Source organism: Anser cygnoides, chromosome 3 (assembly GCF_040182565.1).
Source record: "Anser cygnoides isolate HZ-2024a breed goose chromosome 3, Taihu_goose_T2T_genome, whole genome shotgun sequence".
Classification (NCBI taxonomy): Eukaryota; Metazoa; Chordata; class Aves; order Anseriformes; family Anatidae; genus Anser; species Anser cygnoides.
Genome location: NC_089875.1, coordinates 48,339,247 through 48,358,696, shown reverse-complemented (window position 1 = coordinate 48,358,696; position 19,450 = coordinate 48,339,247). Strand labels below are relative to the sequence as shown.

Sequence of the window (19,450 nt, the reverse complement as noted above, 5' to 3'; positions counted from 1 at the left end):
GAAATTTCTACCAGAGAGAAAGGATAAATTGATTTCTAAAGGTGCTTGTCTCTCTCTACTGGTCACAGAGGAAGCTGTGATGATATGCTTAGACCGGACAGTCAGCTTTTCCTAAATTTGTAAGGGAAGAACCCCTCCTTAAAAGATTTACTAAAAGGCTCATGGTTTAGATGAGCAAAATGAGTTTCTTCAAAAAGGCAATAGATATACTACAAGAAGCTGCACACAGTTGGTACTGTCCTGCTCTACCTTCTCACCGTGTCTTTGCTTGAGAAATAATGTCCAAAAGATGACAAGATTTTTTGGACAATGTCACTTTTCAGTATCTCAGCCATGAGGCTTTATCCTTCAGAAGAGCCCACTGGCAGTGTTTCCTGAGGAATGGATGCACAAAGGACCAAGTCTCTCATCAGTACATTTGCATACCTTAAGATTTATTGAAGGTTTTGCCTGCTTATTAGATAGACCATGATATCAAAGTATATTGCATTCCTGGTTCCCTTTACACACATATTTGGAGGGATTCAGGAGAGAGAAACTACAGAATACATTGGTAGTGCAACACTGTCCTGGTTTCAGTTAGGACAGAGTTAATTTTCCTCCTAGTAGCTGGTAGGGTGCTATGTTTTGGATTAGGATGAGAAGAGCGCTGATAACATGCTGATGTTTTAATTGTTGCAGAGCAGTGCTTACACCAGGCCAAGGACTTTTCAGCTTCTCGCTCTGTCCTGCCAGCGGGTAGGCTGGGGGTGCAGCAGGAGCTGGGAGGGGACAGACCCAGGACAGCTGACCCAAACTGGCCAAAGGGGTATTCCATACCATCTGACGTCATGCTAAACAATATATAGGGGTGGCTGGCCGGGGTGGGGGGCCAGTTGCTTGGGGATAGGCTGGGCATTGGTCAGCGGCCGGTGAGCAATTGCATTGTGCATCACTTGTTTCGTACACATTATTAGTAGTAGTACTATTATCATTATTATTATTATTTTCCTGTCTTAATAAACTGTCTTTATCTCAACTCACCAGCTTCACTTTCCTGTTTCTCTCCCCCATCCCAGAGAGGGAGGGGGGAGGGTGAGTGAACGGCTGTGTAATGTTTAGCTGCTGACCGGCTTAAACCACAACAAACATCAACTAAGTTATGCTATTTACTTTATACTTCACTAGTTTGTGATATACATACCTAGCTACTGCTTAGGAAGATCAAATATGTGAGGTCACCCTCAGGAAGCAATCACTTGTATAGTCTTGTTTTCTGTCTTGTTTTCTCTGATTTCCTGCAAAATCCATCAAATTCCCCTCTTCAGAGATATCACTTGCTATTAATCTCTATTACAGGAGAATGCATATCCTCACACATACACTCAAAGAAAAGTTGAAAATTAGAGCAGGCTGGAAAACAAGAATTCCCTTTTTCAAAACAGACTGAATTTTTTTTCTTTCAAACTTATTCTCTTCTGAGTAAAAGACAGTAGAGAAATCATCCCACCAGATGAAGTTTACAACCTTCGCCTGAGAGACACAAGACCCAGCCTCTGGATGGACTGCTTACAGCAGCTTTCCGAGTCTGCCACTTTTATGCCAACTGGAGGATCTGACTCCCTCATTCAGCCGCTGTCAGTGTCTCCCTTTGCAGCTCTTTCACGTTGTATACAAAATTAACTGCTCCTTCACCAAGAAACAGGATCATGCAAAGCTATGTAAAGCTCATGTAAGTCACTCTCCCTTGTCCAGTCTTAAGCAAAGTGTTAGAGGGAGCCCAGACACAGGGAAAGGATTGTCCAGTTAATCCAGATATCCCAAGACAAAAAAAAAGAGGAGAAACATTTGTAATCTGTTGCTGCAGTCTGATTTTGGAAGGCATTTCTTGAGCTGAGGTGGTTTGAAGGTGGGTAAGAGCAGTCAAGAATACCTATAGTAACTTCAAATCCTGACAAAGTGCTTTGGGGGAACTTTTGTACCTTGATGAGCAGCATGCATTTTAGAAAGCTTCGAGTTTGTTGTTTGTCTTGTTCAAGATCCCTTTGGATTCTCGTGGCTGCAGTTTTATTAAAAACTGCCCCTATTGTTGTGAGGACCCCTGAGCTGAAGGCCTCAGGTTGAATGTGTGCCTTTACAAGTGGCTTGAAATCACTCAATGTCACACTGACTCTTCTGTTTCATTTTCTGCTTACTGAGCACAGAGTGGAGATGGATGCTTTCACTGGATCTGTCACCTGCAAAGCCTTGGAGGGAGCGCCCAGAAATAAACATGGTAATTTTTCTTTCTGCCCTACTGATCCCAGTGGAAGTCAACTTCTTCCTAATGCTCCTAGAATGTTCTGTGCTTAAAGGAAAGAGATAATCTTATCTATCCTTTTGCACGTATAAACCCTACATGCCTTCTTTCCACCAACTCCCAGTACAGAAAAAGCTCTTTCTCTTGAAAGTAGCCAGAGCCACATTGTGCCATTCCATGACTTGAACATTTGCCCTCATTGGCCTTCCAGAAGAGTTCAGATCCATCCCTCTGACAATAGGAACAAAGACCCACTCTGAATTATTTTCACTTTATTCTTCTCAACTCTTCAATTTTTACCCTACATTTTTCTTTATTCATTTTTTTCCCCTTTGAATTTGTGTGATGCCAATGATCAAATCTTGCTCCCTTTTGACCGTGGAGGTATACAGCTCTCAAAGAACATACTCTTCTACAGCGCCCATCAGGAGCCTCTATGAAAAGCCAATTAACTTCTCTAGATTTTCTAGATGGTGTTAAGTTTAAAACAAATAGAGAATAACAATTTTGATTGTCTCTGGATGTGCAGAGTTAAAGATCTGAGGCTATAAAGGAAAAGGCAGTAAGAGATCTCTTCATAGAATGGAAAGATGGAAAGCAATGGGAGAACAGAGATGACTCCTCTGAGAATAATATGTCATTCTGGATAAGGCCAAGTCAGAAAAGAGCCAATCTTTAGGACTGTATTTTTCCACATATTCTAGAATGCAGAAATTGTAAATGTTCCCTTGATGACACTTCCTCTATCTCAATAATTTTTGTTATTTGCTTTCTCTGCAGAAGTTGCATGGATCATGGGATTAAAAGACCAGGATAAGTCAAACCTTTCCAAAATGCATGACCAAAAAATGAAACAAACAAACAAACAGACAAAAAAAATCACTACAATACTCACACATTTCACTGTCAATATTAATAAAATTAAGATGATATTTTACTATCTAATTTGTTGAGTTTTTCCTCTCCTATATGCCATCTCCTTATATGGCAGTCACTACCAATTGTGATGCAGGGTTGGTTGGTTTGCAGTTTTCTTTTTGGTGATATATGCTTTTTTATTAAGAGTAAGATGAAAACCAGCAAGTACTTTCACATTAATCATCAGATAGCTTCCCATTCTTTTCCCATCTGAGTGGTAATTTAGAACCCAAAACCTAAAAATCTTCTGTCTGTTCACAAGAACTTCTGGGTTCCCAAAATATTTTACCACTGTTCCTCAAGATGGTGTTAGTCACAGTAGCTGCAGAATCGATTATTTCTGACAGCTAAGGTTTTGACCTTTTTTCATGTAACAAATAGTTTATCTTCCACTTCACCAAGCAAAAAAAGATATCAAATTTAAGTAAGAAATTGATCAATTGGACAATGTATCTCTTTCTCTCTCTCTCTCTTTTTTTTTTTTTTTTAGTTTGGTAAAATTAAAATTAAAAATCTCTCCCAGCAAGTCTCAGAAAGCATCAGGGACCAGTGGAAGTGGCCATATTTTTAGGTTTAAGGAGACATCTTTGCTGAAGTTCTGGAAAACTTGAGAGAAGAGCAATCATTGGTATGCAGACTGAGGAATGAGAAGAACCTAGAAGTCCTAAATTACATTCACAGCAACTACAAAGTGGGGGAAAAATAGGAGTGAAAAACTGTTGGAGATGCCTTTTGATACGTAGAACAAGAGAACAGTCAAGATGAGGCAGTGAGCATTTAGAAACCAAACCTCACCATAAAGGTATTTTAAATAGCTTCAATATCTCAGCTTCTGTTGAGTCACCCTGTCCCATCTGCTTGTTTTAGTGACAAAAAAAAACATCCTTCAGTTCATACTGTAGCTCTCCTGCAGATGTGGAAGAGCAACTAGATTCTAGCCTGCTTCATGCATCATTGACAAAGTCGTCAACTGAGTCCCCTGCTGCAGATTCTTTATTAGTGGTGATAATGTGAGAAGCAGAAGGGAACACAGCTTGACTTTCAGAGCCCAGGATGAATTCCCATTTAGAAAAATAATCCCTTTACTCATAGACTGAGCAAATCTGATAATGAGTCATCAATAGAAAACAAATGGGGAACCCCTGGCAATTGACCAGAAAGGGGTCCATCTGACTCCACAGAATCTACGATAAGGAATAAATAGATGAAGGGAGAGTTCAATGGGATCAAATTCATTGGGTACAGCAGGTATGCCCTTTCTAACTGTGGAGCAGTCATTAATTATTAGTGTGTTGTTGGTATGAGAAAAACAAACAAAAATCACTGCTGAGACATAATCCTGCCTTACTACTCACCTCAAAAGGTCAGCAGTCAAGGATGGTGACTGTCTTCAAAGTCAGGAAGAGCCACAGAAGCTTGACCATCTGATCTGTCCATAGGGAATTTTGAAATGGGGGAGAAAGAATGATTCCATCTGCAATGAAAAGCATACATTTCTAAGTGTCTTACAGAGAGAGAATCTGAACAACAATAAAGTTTATTTACATTACAAATAAGCAACTACAAAAATGTTGAATTTTGAGAACTTCTAATTGGAAAAGAGTTCTGTCAGCATCCATGACTCAGATGATCAAAGTCACCACTGAACAGGAAGCCTTGGGAAGTAGGACTAAAACAGAAAATCTTGGGAGAGTCAGTCCCCATTATATGCTGAGAGCTAGAAACAAGGATTTTCAGCTATGGGCTAGTCACTTAGTCCAACTCTCTATGAGGCTTAAGAAGATCAAGAGCTTTGCTGTGGGAAGAGGAGTCAAGCTGCAGGTAACAACCACATTTCCTTGTGCAAAATCACGTGCATCCGCAGTGAAATAAATGGTGAGATTTTGATTCAATTTTCTTCTTATTTTCAGCTCAAGGATAACAGCTTAAAATCCATTTGTTGAGCTTAAAATCCAGCTTGTTGAGCGGCTTCTCAGAGTTCAACTCAATGCAGTTAGCAGTCCTCCATCCTCAATCCACTGTTATAATGCTAGACATAGCAAGTGCTCTTGTGGAGCACTTCAATAACTTCCGACAACTTCAATAGCACAGAAAAACAGTGTAAAACCTAGCTATAATTACTTTCTGTATAAAAGTGATATATTTAGTTATTTTATTTTAATGGTTAATGTTTCAATGTGCAGAAGTCTGCACAACAGATAATTTCCCGTTTCCTCTATACTTTGCTGTACTTTGTACTTTTATAATCACTACAGACTGAATTAATTAAGGGAGTGGGGGTTCACGTTAAACTGTGCTTTGTCCTGCTCCACTAAGATGTCACACACATGGATCCATTCCCTCCTACATCCCAGGTCACCCAAATCAGGCTGAATGATGACCTCATGCTCCTCAGCTCTAGGCAGAAGTTCCAGTTAATGATCCGAGAAATATATACTGGACCCTCTTCTCAGCTGCAGTCCTGAGTGACTTCTGGGGTGTCTATTGTAAAGTTTTAGTTTGGAGCAAGATGCACTTCTGAATTGAATTTTCAGACCACCCCCACTTAGTATGTTTTGCTTCATGTCACAGAACTGTTCTGGTGTGCACAACCTGAATCCCCTGCAGAGGAAAGGAAATCAGAAGACGTGCTCCAGGAGGCCATCAAAGGCTGCTGATCAGCATTCTGTTCATGAGATTAGACAAGAGCTACTGCAAAATAATCCTTCCCCCACCTCCCACCTCTGAAAATGTGTGCTGTTCAGAGGTCGCACTTCCAACCATTTGTCTTTCTGAACTTGCTTCTGTTATGTTGCTATACTTTGTAATACAGGTAATCTTATACTCTCCCCACTCAGCCCACAGGCATATCTGGAGGGTAAGTTTAAGGAGGACTGTAGAATGTCCTGAGGATATCAATCTTCCAAGTTCCTGTAATGATGCCAGAGGCTACTATAACAATGTTTAATTTTACCACTTTCCAAACGTTTGAAGTTTCACAATGAAAAAATTAGCTTACCAGGTTTTGGGTCTTCCTTGCTCTGTCCAAAATTTCTTCAAGACTATTATCAGGTAACAAGAGTTTTCACTACTGAAGGAATTGTGATAACTGGAATACAAAAGCACAAAATTGTGCCAAAGTGAAAAATATTCCAGGCTCTTAAATACCTTTTTAGTTTCCCCATGAACATTATAAAAGAGAGGTTTTTTTTCTATTTAATCCAAGCCAGTTTGCCCATTCCTAAGTCAGCACAGACACATACAAGATCCATTCACATCTGTGCAGAATATTTCTACTTACTGCGTTTAATTTCTCTGTTCAAGGCCATCATTTAAATAAATAAATAAAAACCTTTGTTCCTTCATCTGTGTTCCAAACGACAACTTTTTTCATTAAAAACCAGCAAAGATTTTCTAGGTAGGTCACACCTTTAAACCTAGAAATTAATTACTGATAAGCACTCCTGCTGTCGAGAAGCGTGTTTCCCTAGCTGAAGCCCAAATAACACAAAATTCATTCAAGCACCATTGTAAAGCCATGTTTTGAACTCCTCATTGGTGTACATTGTTTATCTTCTTCAGCTTTAACCAAGTCCTTTATCATTTTGAACTGTTTCTCTAAGTCACCTTGAAATCTTTTTTTTTTTTTTTCCAAAGACAAATCCATCAGCATTTGCTTTTCTTCTTCCTTCATTCCCCTGGACAAATATTTCCCATTTATCTCAAACTGCCTTTTTCCAATCAGTCTCACAAAAAGTCACTCAAAAGGGTATAGTGCAGATGTTCCACAACAAACTACTTGTTAAAAAGATTTTTTACTTCCTTTTCTGGTTCTGAGCCTTCCCAAAGCTATTTGGGGGTCTGCTTTTTGTTGCTGTTTTAGGGGCATTTTTTTCAATTGTGCCATAAATTTTGCAGTAGGTCCTTGAATGAACTCTTTGGAGAGTTCTCCTTAAAATAACAGCAGAGAGATTGGCCCTAAGCATTTGTCATTCATTGCATTTTCATTGCCATAATCTGCTTGAAACTTTCCAAGTTAGTTAGTTAAGACTTAAGGCTCCTTTTACACACGGCTGTCTCTAAACAATTTGTGTGTTTTGAATTGCAAGGTGCTCCATCCCTACAGCCATGTTACAGTTGTAGTACTATAACTGCAGTTGGCACTTAGGAAGAAACTCTAATTACTGGATGCATACTGTGGATCTGTTTGTAGGCAGTGACCAAACGACACTGTTCACTAGAATGAATCTGACTCATCCTTGGAAATTTTCAAAAATTTAGGTCTAGGACCTTGCTAATTGTCACTCTCTTTTCTCTCAGAGAGGCAATTTTTATGCCATAAGCATAGTCATCTCAGGTCACTGGAACTGGAACTCTGAGCAGAAGCATGACCCTCTTGCACTTTTTTTTTTTTTGTCTGACTTGTAGGGGAAGCTGTGTGGTTATCACATGTATGCATGTGCAAACGCACACAGTGATCCTTTTAAAAAAGTCAATATTTATACAGTAACCTTCAACTACCTATTGCCCATAGTGCAGGGAATTGCTGTATTATTTCTATCATCACTGTGTAGCAAGAATGGGGAGATAATGACTTCTTAATGGGCACTGCCATATGTGCATGTACAGAACAAACTGGATATGATTATGAATAGTTACATACAAACAAAAACACTGCTTTGAGCTTAAATAGGTGATTCCATTTCAGGATTTTGAAATCATACTAACAACAATTTACAGGTAAGAAACAGGCAAGTCTGTTTTGGCAGGATCAACGAAACAAGAGTATGAAGCAACTGTTTCCTGTACCTTCTGATAGAAGACCCTTGAGATGGAGCACAGCAATGCATATTGAGGCTGTGTCAAGGCAGCTTGGTTTCTGTGCTCACTCAGAATTTCCGCCTCTCGGAGGATCTCTCTAAACTGACATAATATGCATTTGACCAGACTGGAGCCGATCACTGGGAACTAGAGAGAGACTATTACCACATTGTGCCCTGCTTAACAGTCACGTATAACCAAGCTGTGAGCTAAGAATAGTTCACTGCTGAACTGCTGTGAGTTTTCCTGAAGATCAGCTTGGAAGGTACTATTAATCTTCCCATAATTTCCTGGTTTAGAAATTGGAGAATGCTCTGAAAAAGCTGGCAGTATAATTTTTCATCATTGTGGCTCTCTTCTGTTCCTGCCATTGAAACGCAACTAGTTCTTAGCACTTTATTTTTCTCCTGTGTTGTGTCTTCTCTAGTGTGGGTACCCCCTTCAAACATGTTGAAAGATTTTTGCCTTCTTTCAAAGTTAAAAATTAAAATAAAACAAAAAAACAAAGTCTCTATTGTTTCTTTTCTCTCTCTTACTTGTTTTCAGATAATCTCACCTTCTAAGGTCCTTGCTCAGATAAATGTCCATTAATATGCCCAAAATGGCTTGTGATTTTGTAGACTGCAATTAAAACAAATGGTAGAAGATAGCAATCCTTTAAATAACTACAGAAAAGTGCTCCCTTCTGTAGAGTGCAGAGTGCTCATAGTTATTATTGTGAACAATGTAGATGTCATTAACAGCACACACGCCCCCACCTGAGATCAAAGCTTTCACCTTACAGGCTTTTTTTCTTTTTTTCCTTTTTTTTCTCTTCTATAAAGATCTTTATGATATAAATGTCCTGCTCTGGGGAAATATAGGGAAATCTTAGTATAACCTGACTATATTCTCAGTCCTGATTTTTCACCAAGCTGTCTATACTGGCGGCAGAGCAAAATTATATACCTCTTTTCACCTTACAAATCCCATGATATCTTAGTAGAGAAAAGCAGGCTTTGGTTTTATACAACATATCTCACTCATAGTATCTTAAAGGCTCTTTGCAAGCAGAAGTTAAATAGTGATGACCCAGAATCCACGGCAGCAGATGAATTAGAATTCAGTCTCCAAGAGATGTCTGATAGGAGCAACTGTTTGAGATCCCTGGAGCTTGGATCTAGGCTTTGTACTAGAAGAGATATTGACTATAATGGTGCTTTTCCAGTAATATTATTTTCACAGGATTTAAAACTGGGTTGCTTGAAACAGAAAGTCAGGAATGTAGTCTATTTAATGGCACACTGAGATGATGCAACTTTTAGCCAGAGAAATTCTGCTTGGGAAGGAAGAGAAAAGTAGTACCTTACTTACCTGACCTTACTTACCTGACCATTTAGGCTACCATTCCCACTCTTCTACATATTCAGCTCATTAAACCTTTGGTCTGGTGAGTATGAAACAGTGGATTAAACAGTGATCTGGCACAGCATTTAATCATGTCTGGTATTCCAGTCCCAACAGCTGTATTTTTGTAAACAGATCTGGAATAGCACTTAGACCGTGAATGTAGATATCACCATTTGGTAAAACAAAATATTTTTGCCCCTCTTTATTGACTTTCCTTTGGTTTACCTTCTAATCATTTCCTACAATGCTAACCATTGAATACAGTACCAATAGCTTGGTACCTCTAAATTACCTCTAAGCTCTCTTTTCTCTCTCTTAGATATTTATACACTGAATTAAAATCACAGTAGGACATCTATGACTTTGCTTCTACTTGCCGAGATTTAAGTTGCCTCTCTCTTCTTTTGATAGATGCACGTAGCATAATGCAAGCAGGATATTAAAAAGCTAATTCTTTTTCTTTCTCCGCTTTAAAAATCTTGCCCTTTTTTTTTTTTTTTTTAAGGATCTACTAACTCAAGTAGCTCTTTTGTATTCCTTTATTAGCTTACAGCATGCTTTGTTAAGCATGACATAGCAACACAATTTAAAAACGTACAAGAGTGGCCATGATTAATGTGTCATTTTGTTTGATTTCCCCTCTCTGGTTATGGCTTTTTTTAAGTGGGCAAATGGCAAAATGACTTAGGAGATTTCTGCAATAACAACAATTAAAATAACAAGAACTCAGCTTGTGCCTGTAAAAAATGACTAGAAAGACTAGATTAATGGCTAGGTTTGTATGTCCTGAAGTAAAGTGTATTTCAACTGAATGTGTGCTATAGATAGAATCCAGTCTTGTTTGGGCACTAGCTAGAGCTACTCTAAAAAGAGTCAGCTAAATCTTCCATTGCCCTCCTCTGCCCAGCAGGAGAATGTGACATTGTAGTGGCAGGTCCACCATTATCATCCGTGCTTGGTCATTAGCGTTGCACCTGTGCAATATGGGAGCATCATCAGTTTAAACTGGCAGCACATACAGTGTTAGGTTCACAGAGGGGACTATGCAAAATCATGGTCAATGCTGGATCAGACTCCACAGACTTTATTTTCAGGGGTTTCCATTCAGGCCAACAATTCTTCTCTGGTTTAACATTGCAGTAGCTCTACCAGATTTGATTAGAGATCATAGAAACATAGAACAGTGCAGGTTGGAAGGATCTTCAAAAGATCACCTGGTCGAACCTTTCATGCAAAAGGGTGCCTAGATGAGATTATCGAGCACTCTATCCACAAGTATATCGAAAACTTCCAGGGATGGGGATTCTACCACATCCATAGGGAGGATGTTCCAGTGATTGATTGTTCTCTCTGCAAAAAATGAGAATATATCTTTCACATAACACATTGAAACCTTTCCCAGTGCAACTGGTACCTGCTGCCCCTTGTCTTGTCCATGTAGCTACTTGTGAAGAGAGAGCCTCCATCCTGTTTGTAGCCATCCTATAAGTACTGGAAAACTGTGATGAGATACCCCCTGAGCCTTCTCTTCCCCAGGATGAAAGGCTGTAACTCCTTCAGACTTTCCCCAATTTGATCTTATTTGTGGCCAATTCCAGTCTGTGCACTTCTTTTTTGAATTGTGGTGACCAGAACTGGACACTGTATTCCAGGTACAGCCTGACAAGCACTGAGTAAAGTGGGATGACCAAATGTCTGACTGCTAGCAATGGCCCAGCAGATACAGTCCATGATCTGACTTGCCTTTGTTGCACAGAAGCAAAGATGTGCAGATTCTCATCAGCAAAGGATCTGACACAATAAAGTTAAACATGGCAACAAAGGGAGGAACTGAAGAACAGGTAACAGTGCTGATGTTGAAGGTCATCTAGTCCACTACAGATCAAACAGATCAGCTAGAGCAGGTTTCCCAGGCCCTTTCTCAGTGAAGTTTTGAATATCTCCAAAGATGTAGACAACTATTGCAATCTAGTAGGATATTTCAGTAGAACGTCACCCTGTATGCTTTCAGACATGAGCTAACAGATAAATCACTAAAAGTATTTCCAAACGTGCATTCATTCCCTTCACTGGAAATCTGTCCTCACCCAGACTAGGAAAATCTCAGATTAAATAGTTTGAGATTACACAGGAATACCATCAGCAAATTTGCTCTTGGCCTACACATCACTTGCAAACTGTTTGTTTCACTGATTACCCATCTGCAGTTCACGCTCTGTTGCTTTGCTACATAGGTCAACCTCTTTGTTTCTGGATGATTTATGTAATTCAAACCAGCACAAAATCTAAATAGGAAATTTTGCACTACATGAAGTATTATCTCAGTAAATGTTTGTGCATTTCAGCTTGACTTTTGCCTTACACAGTAACAGAAGACCTCAAGCACTCAAATGATTGTGAAATTTAGACACAAATGGCTTGCAAACAAAGCCATTAAATCTGAATTTACTCTTAAATGTGAAAATATATTCACAGAAAAACTGATCCTGACATTCACTGAGCACTTACTAATCAATGGTTGGGAAGCGTGTTTGCTTATGGTCCTCTCTGGTCAGTGCATGATTTTGAAAAACACCTTGCTCTTCTTCCAGTTCTGCTTCTCGTAATTCATGGCAAATGAGTTTCCTGTTGACACTGCACAGGACGTCAAGAGCTGCTGTAAGTTTGCCCGGAGTTGCTCCTACCCCATCTCCCCCTCAGAGGACTTAGCTATGCAATTGTTTGACTTCCCAACAGAAGAAGTTTGGAAGATTTTTGAATTTCATTGAACAAAGTCTCTGTTATTTTGAGGAACTAAGGCATGTATCTTGAGAATTTCTCTCTATTCCAGATATGCAACATAGCTGTGAGTTTCTTTCAAAGAACGAGGTGGCAAAGCCTGTGCTGACACATGGAGCCTGTGCTGACACGTGGAGCATGTGTCCTGGTAGCTGACCCAGATCTCTAGCCCCTGGCCACCCATGGCTGTCTTAGGTAGAACCCAGGGGTCCAGAAATGATGCCTCATACTACTTTGGGCAAAATGCTTCCTAGTCCATTTGTCCTTTTCCACCATTAGCACCTTTCTAAAATTTAAATCTGATTTTCCCTTTTTATATGCTCATTGCTTTCTATGTTGTTGTTGTGTAACAGAGGCCAAATAATTCATTTCCTAGCATTAGTAATCTTTATGTATTTATACGGTATTATTAGTTTCTTCCAATCAAACTTTTTTTTTTTTTTTTTTAATTCCCATGTAAATTCAACTCTGAGTTGTTCCCACCTCTCTTTATAGGCTGTTTACCACATATTAGTCCAATTTTATTTTTCCAGTTCCTCATATTTAGTACCTGCTATGTTCTCTGTGGATCTCTAGCCACAGAAGTAGTCTGAGGTATCTGTCCTGCACAAGGCTGAGCACCTTCAGCAGAACAGTGAGAGCTCTTCCTACACAGGGAGCATCTCTGCTCCCCAGAGGACTGAACACTGATAAGGGCCCCACAGGTTCTGAGGTCATGAGTTCTCATTGCCTATTTTAATCCTTTCCTTCCCTTATACTCACAAACCTTGCAACCTTTCTGGTTTTCTACCGTTCCTTTAATCAAGTTCACTGTACTCATCATCTTCTTGTTTTCCCCTTCATAATTAGAAAAAGCTTTTTTATTTTTCCTTCAGTTTGCAGTTTATTCACTTCTGAAGAAAAAACAAACAAACAAACAAACAAAAACCTCCAGCAACCAGAAACAAGAATTCTAAACAGTGCTTCAGATAAAGAAATGGATACATGAGTAGATCTGTATTCCTAAATAAGACTGACCCAAATTAGTAAATGATGAATTAAGTGATGAATACTCTTAGTTTAACGGACATTAATAGAAGTTGCTGGATTAACATTGATGCAAAGTTAAGCCTTTTATTTAGGACCCTAATAGGTATCTATTTTTGACAAACTTTGTCGAAGTCTCCACTTAGAGAGAGAAAAAAAGTGAACTGAAAAAAGTGAACTGAAAATATACTGTAATATACTGGTGTCTGTAATATTCCATATTTGCAAAAAAAAAAAAAAAAAGACAGCTACTTCACAACAGGTAAGAAGATTCCCCTGTATTTAAGAGAATATGAAGAAAATAGAGAGGACACTTGTTTTTTCATTATTGCGTTACTCAGGGTTGAAGTTTCAGAGGGCATTTTTAGCAGGCTTCTACAAAATTACATGGCATTACATGCAATGTTGACTAACATCATTTAGAGTTAACACATCAAAAAGGGAATTGACACTTTTTTTTTCCTGATTTCTTCCCATAAAGCAATCCTATAGATCAACAGCACTTCCAGAGAACCAGTGAATAAACCAAAGATATTTGATATTGGTTTCAAATTCCCTGATGACATTCTAATGCTGCACTGAACAATCAAAATATTTTGACAGCAAGAAAGGGCTGGAAATATCATTAAGTCAGCACATCTTGTGCAATTTCACATTTCCCTGTTTCTGGTCATTTTGCAAATAGGTTGTTTTCCTTCACAGCTTATTGAAATGTGTGAGTTTTACACCTTCCTTGAGCTCAGAAACAGCCCTAGAGTGAGCTTTCTCTTACATTTTGACACTTGCATTTCTGCTCCCAACAGAAACTAGGAATTGTAGATCTGTAGTTACAAATGTTCCCAGAGAGGTAATCGGCATTTTGGGGATTCAGGAAGGCTGGAATCAGGAAGGTGATTGTAACTCCACCAGCAAGCAAATTCCTCATTAAGAGCACACAGGCAAAGCAGAGGGGGGGGAAAAAAAAAAAAAAAAAGATATCCTGTTTCACATTTCTGCTACTATCTGTAATATCTACATAGCCAAATGTAGCTATTGAAGCACACAGATAGTCTAATTGTAGTTTACAATTCCATCCTAGAGGAACCTAACCATACAGTGACCCTCCCTCAGTCTGTGCCCAGATGGGACTTCTGTCTTACATCAGCTGCTGCAAAAATGCACTTACTTTCTGTAATAACATTTTACCTTTCTCTGAGCCTCCACAAAAGAGCGAAGAAATTGCAGCTCAGACACTGATCTTGTTATGTGAACAATTCTTGAGTCTCCCATATCATAAATGAAGTTTTGTGAACTCCATAGCCAACTGGAGCTCAATTCTCTGGCCAGATAACCCTGTTAGACTGCCTCATCACAATCCGAAATACTTTGCTTCACACCCCTGCGGTGACTGCAGGCTCAGGCAGACACTCTGGCATCAGCTTACTCCTGATCTCAGGCAGGCTTGCCTTGCAAGTGGAAAAGACCTCTCAGATTTTTTTTTTCTCTTATTCTTTAATGAAACCTAACTTTGTCTGATGAATTCATCATTAGAGAATTCAAGAGCATATAAAAGCTAGTGTACAAGGGATAAAGGAAAGGTAATGTGTGGAAATGTTAAAGGAGAATGGGAAAAGACTATGCTTTTTTTTTTTTTTGAACTTATTTCAAAATATGAGGGGAAAAAAGTGAAGGAACAATGTGTTAAACACAATGTACATAAAATGCCACATTGAGGTAGGTAAAGCTTAACTTACTTCTGGAATGCACCACTGTAGTAAGTCTGCATCTGACTTTTAAATAGGAGTATTTTGAGCTTCTCCGGAATGAGTCACATTAGCTTCTATGAGTTCACATTGGAAAAAAAAAAAAAAAGAAAAAAAAAGAGAGAGGGAGAAACACTGATCTATTAGAAGTCATGAATATAAGCTTAAAGGCTTTCTACAAAGTTGATTTTTCAGGCCCATTGTGTAGATCTATGTCAGTGCCTGGATCATTTAGCAGATAAAGGAGTTCTGACCTTCTTTCTCATCAGTTTTGCTGCTAGAAGTGTGTAGTTAATTCACATGCTAAAAATCCTAAGGACATTTTTATGAGTATAATAACACAGCAATGCAGCCACAGTAACCAGATTTTATACTGTATGAGAATGGCTACCTTAATTAATTTTCTCAAAACATTACCAGATATCAAAATTTATTAAACTAATCACCCATTTGTGTTATCACTCAAATCCACTTCAAGCTATACAAATGCAATTTTAAAGTCTCTAATCTATAATGTTCTATTTTAATTATTTATTTAATCAGAGACATAGAGGAAGCTTATAGTTTAATATTTTAGAGCTAGTTTCTACTGAAAAAAAATCATCCTATCCCACCCCCTTCATATACTGCTGTCTTCAAAACAGCAGATGAATTTCCATTCCTTCTATAGTCCTTTTACAAGCTTATAGAGTGTTTCTTACATCATCCTGATCTCATTCATGTTGCCCTGTGTGCGAAAACATGGTAACAACTGGTACACACCTCTCTCTGGTGCCAGAAGAGTTGCAAAGACTTGAAGTGACATTGTGATCAGTCTCTAAAATAGCTGCACGTTCAGATCTGGAGGAAGAGAAGCAGGCCATAAAAGCTTCCGTTGCTGCTGTCTACACAGATTGCTTTTGCACATTAGCCTATGGTAGCATTTTGGAAGGTTAGTATTTAATTCCTTTTTGGATTGCTATATTTACTTTAAAGAAAAAGTAAAACAGCTTTTTAAAAAAGTTAATTAGTAAGATTTGTCATTCTTTGTTAAAAAATGCACACACCGAATGTTAAAGAAAATCCAAATGAATGCAAGGCAAAAGCCTTTTTGGGAAGGGATTTCAAGGATACAAACAATAAAGTAATGAAGATGTGGAACACACCTTCATTCTTGCATTAAAACTACTTTTTTCCCACTTTCTTTAAATTCACAGATTCACAGATTCACAGATTTCTCTAGGTTGGAAGAGACCTCAAGATCATCGAGTCCAACCTCCGACCTAACACTAAGTACTCCACTAAACCATATCCCTAAGTTCTACATCTAAACGTCTTTTAAAGACCTCCAGGGATGGTGACTCCACCACCTCCCTGGGCAGCCCGTTCCAATGCTTAATAACCCGTTCGGTAAAGAAGTACTTCCTAACATCCAACCTAAAACTCCCCTGTCGCAACTTTAGCCCATTCCCCCTCGTCCTGTCACTAGGCACGTGGGAGAATAGACCAACCCCCACCTCTCTACAGCCTCCTTTCAGGTAACTGTAGAGAGCGATGAGGTCGCCCCTGAGCCTCCTCTTCTCCAGGCTGAACAAGCCCAGCTCCCTCAGCCGCTCCTCGTAAGACTTGTTCTCCAGACCCCTCACCAGCTTGGTCGCCCTTCTCTGGACTCGCTCGAGCACGTCCATGTCCTTCCTGTAGCGAGGGGCCCAAAACTGAACACAGTACTCGAGGTGCGGCCTCACCAGAGCCGAGTACAGGGGCACAATCACTTCCCTCGACCTGCTGGCCACACTGCTTCTTATACAGGCCAGGATGCCGTTGGCCTTCTTGGCCAAATTCTTCTGTGACAGACTAGAAACTGCTCAGAGAAACAGATCTTACAATCAAAAGAACATTGTTTCACAGTATTTTACATCATCCTGGGTCATGTCAGTGACTTCTGTGCCTCAACATTTTTGATGAAAAAAAATCCAAAATTTTAACCAGATTCAGACACCCAAAACTTCCATGTCTGGAGATGCTTCCTGACTGTCCTTATGTGCCCCTGCTCTCTATTTATAAGACTTAAGACACTTCAGATTTTGTACTTTAACTTGTATTCTGCAAGCCACCACTGATGACAAATGTTTTTTAAGCTGCAGTTAGCAAGATAGCATAGATTGAAACTCTTCCTTTTTATTATCTTTTTTGATGCACACAAATCCTTTAAGACAAATTTTAACAATTGTTCTGTTATTACATGTCCCCTTCCCCCTCCAGATGAATTATTCATACTTTGTTGTCATAGCAATCCTTTCTCTCTCTGAAATGTTTAATAACTAGTCTTGACTCCAAACTAGACAATGAATCAAGGTGTAACAAAAGCTTTATTAACTAATGTGCTTTGAGGCACATACATTGTTTGTCTCCCACCTACACTTGCCTTTAGCAGCTGTCAGTCCAGTCATAGAATCATAGAAACATTAAGTTTGAAAAAGACCTTTGAGATCATCTGGTCCAACCATCACCCTACTACCAATGTCACCCACTAAACCACGTCCCTACGCACCAGGTTCAACCTTTCCTTGGCTATGAAGATGGCGGCGGGCCTAGAGGGGAAGACGTATGAGGAGCGGCTGAGGTCACTTGGCCTGTTCAGCCTGGAAAAGAGGAGGCTGAGAGGAGACCTCATCGTGGTCTACAGCTTCCTCGCAAGGGGGAGTGGAGGGGCAGGGGGCCGATCTTTTCTCTTTAGTGACCAGCGATAGACCAGTAGGAATGGTGTCAAGCTGCGACAGGGGAGATTCAGGCTGGATATCAGGAAGAGGTTCTTCACTGAGAGGGTTGTTGCACACCGTAACAGGCTCCCCAGGGACGTAGTCATGAAACGAAGCCTGTCAGAATTCAAGAAGCGTTTGGACTGTGCACTTAGTCATATGGTCTCAATTTTGGGGTAGACCAGTGGTGAGCCACAGCTGCCTTTGGCCACACATGGGCCACTGCATCACAGAGACTTGCTGAGGTCAGTGTCCACCGCTGCCCCGCCTTTGCTCCGGGCCACATAAAACAAGACCCCTGCAGCTGGCCCACCACTCGCTGAGCTTCTAGGCCCTCTGACAGCCAGTTTGCGCGGCAGGAATAAGTCCAGAAGCAGTAATATGAATGGCAAGCCTCCTCAGTGTGAGAGGACAGAGATGCAGTCCAAGGAAGCACCGAGAAGGAAGGCACCTAACAAGAAGGAAACGTGTCATGGGCAGATGGATTGCACCTGCGGCACAACAGACACCAGTGCTCAGGGAACCTCTGGTGTGCAGCCCACAGACACCTACAGGTGGTACCATTGGCACTGCAACGACGTGGGGAACAGGCCGCCCCCTCAGCCATACAGCGACAAGGGGCCTGGGCCTTCCCAGTGGCGCAGTGGTGATGTGGGGTGAAGGCAGGAGCATCAGGCAGACAGCCTGGTGGAGCAGAGGCATGCCTGTAGTCCAGAACACAGCATGGGACCCAGCCATGGCCGTAAAGCAGACGGCAGTGTCAAACCCACAGATGGAAATCAACCGGACAGTGGCATGGGGCCTAGGGGTGGAAGTGGATGGCCCCCTGGTTTGGCACCCTGGCCTGAAAACATTCCTGATGGAAGGCATCCTGTTTGGGCAGTCCCGGGCAAGGACTGGCTTGTCCTGCTTAACACCGTGGAGCCCATGCAGGTGGATCCACCAGCAGATGTGGAGGAACGGATGGAAGTGGATCCACCTCAGCCAGATCAGACCTGCATCTACCCCGGCATGTCTTCACTCTCTGCCATCCGAGTGCACCAACAGCATCGCGGGAGTGCCCGGTGAGCTCCCTACTCGTCGCGCAAGCTCCATCCCAAGCATTAGCTTGGAGCCGACAAACACCATGGACATCCTGCAGGCTTACCTGCAAGATGTCCCAGCAATAAAGAACTCTGTTGCCAATTTTCAGGGGTTGTGTGAGTGCTTCTTTCCCATCCCCTAGCCCTTGTGTGAGTGGTGGCATCCCTTCTGCACAGAGCCTTGAGGAAGAGCACAAGAGAGGACCCAGCTTCCTTCGGGCTGCTGCGCTGGGGTGACAGGAGGAGTCCCGAAGGGCCACCATGTGCATTTAACATTTGTGAAAATAGACTGAGGGGTGAAAATAGTAGTGCGTAAGCGATTATAGGTGGCTAATTTCTTATATTAGGAGTGAGTTTCTATATCTGAGTAATTGGTAACGACAGACATAGAGAAGGCTGAGGTACTCAACAACTTCTTTGCCTATGTCTACACTGGTAGACAGGCTTCCCAAGTCTTTCATTTCCCTGAACCCATACATGGAGGATGGGGGATCAAAGTCCCACCCACTATAAGTGAAGAGCAGGTTTGAGACCACCTGATGAATCTAAACAGGTACAAGTCTATGGGACCTGATGACATGGATCGCAGGGTCCTGAGGGAACTGGCAGATGTAATTGCCAAGCTTCTCTCCATCACAGTTGAAAAGTCCTGGCAGTCGGGTGATATCCCTGGTGAGTGGAAAAAGGGAAATGTCATGC

At 40.7% G+C, this 19,450-nt stretch overlaps 2 long non-coding RNA genes across 4 annotated transcripts in view; both read right to left on the bottom strand.

The window, feature by feature from the left end:
- Positions 1-289: 289 nt before the first annotated feature.
- Positions 290-7,723, bottom strand: LOC136790426 (uncharacterized). Its single transcript, XR_010830318.1, has 3 exons — positions 6,195-7,723; positions 4,552-4,670; positions 290-1,277 (listed from the first exon to the last, which is right to left on the bottom strand). It is a non-coding gene; the product is annotated as an uncharacterized lncRNA (long non-coding RNA).
- A 31-nt stretch (positions 7,724-7,754) lies between these two features.
- The window catches only part of LOC106039521 (uncharacterized), a 46,232-nt gene continuing 34,536 nt past the window's right edge, over positions 7,755-19,450 (bottom strand). The window contains exons 5-9 of one of the 3 annotated variants that reach the window (XR_010830317.1): positions 19,322-19,420; positions 15,694-15,771; positions 14,923-15,008; positions 11,894-13,056; positions 7,755-10,735 (exon numbers count right to left, since the gene is read on the bottom strand). This is a non-coding gene — a long non-coding RNA (uncharacterized lncRNA). Of the gene's footprint in view, positions 13,057-14,922; positions 15,009-15,693; positions 15,772-19,321; positions 19,421-19,450 lie in introns of all 3 variants that reach the window. The other 2 variants (XR_010830316.1, XR_007164835.2) reach the window with 2 other exon arrangements.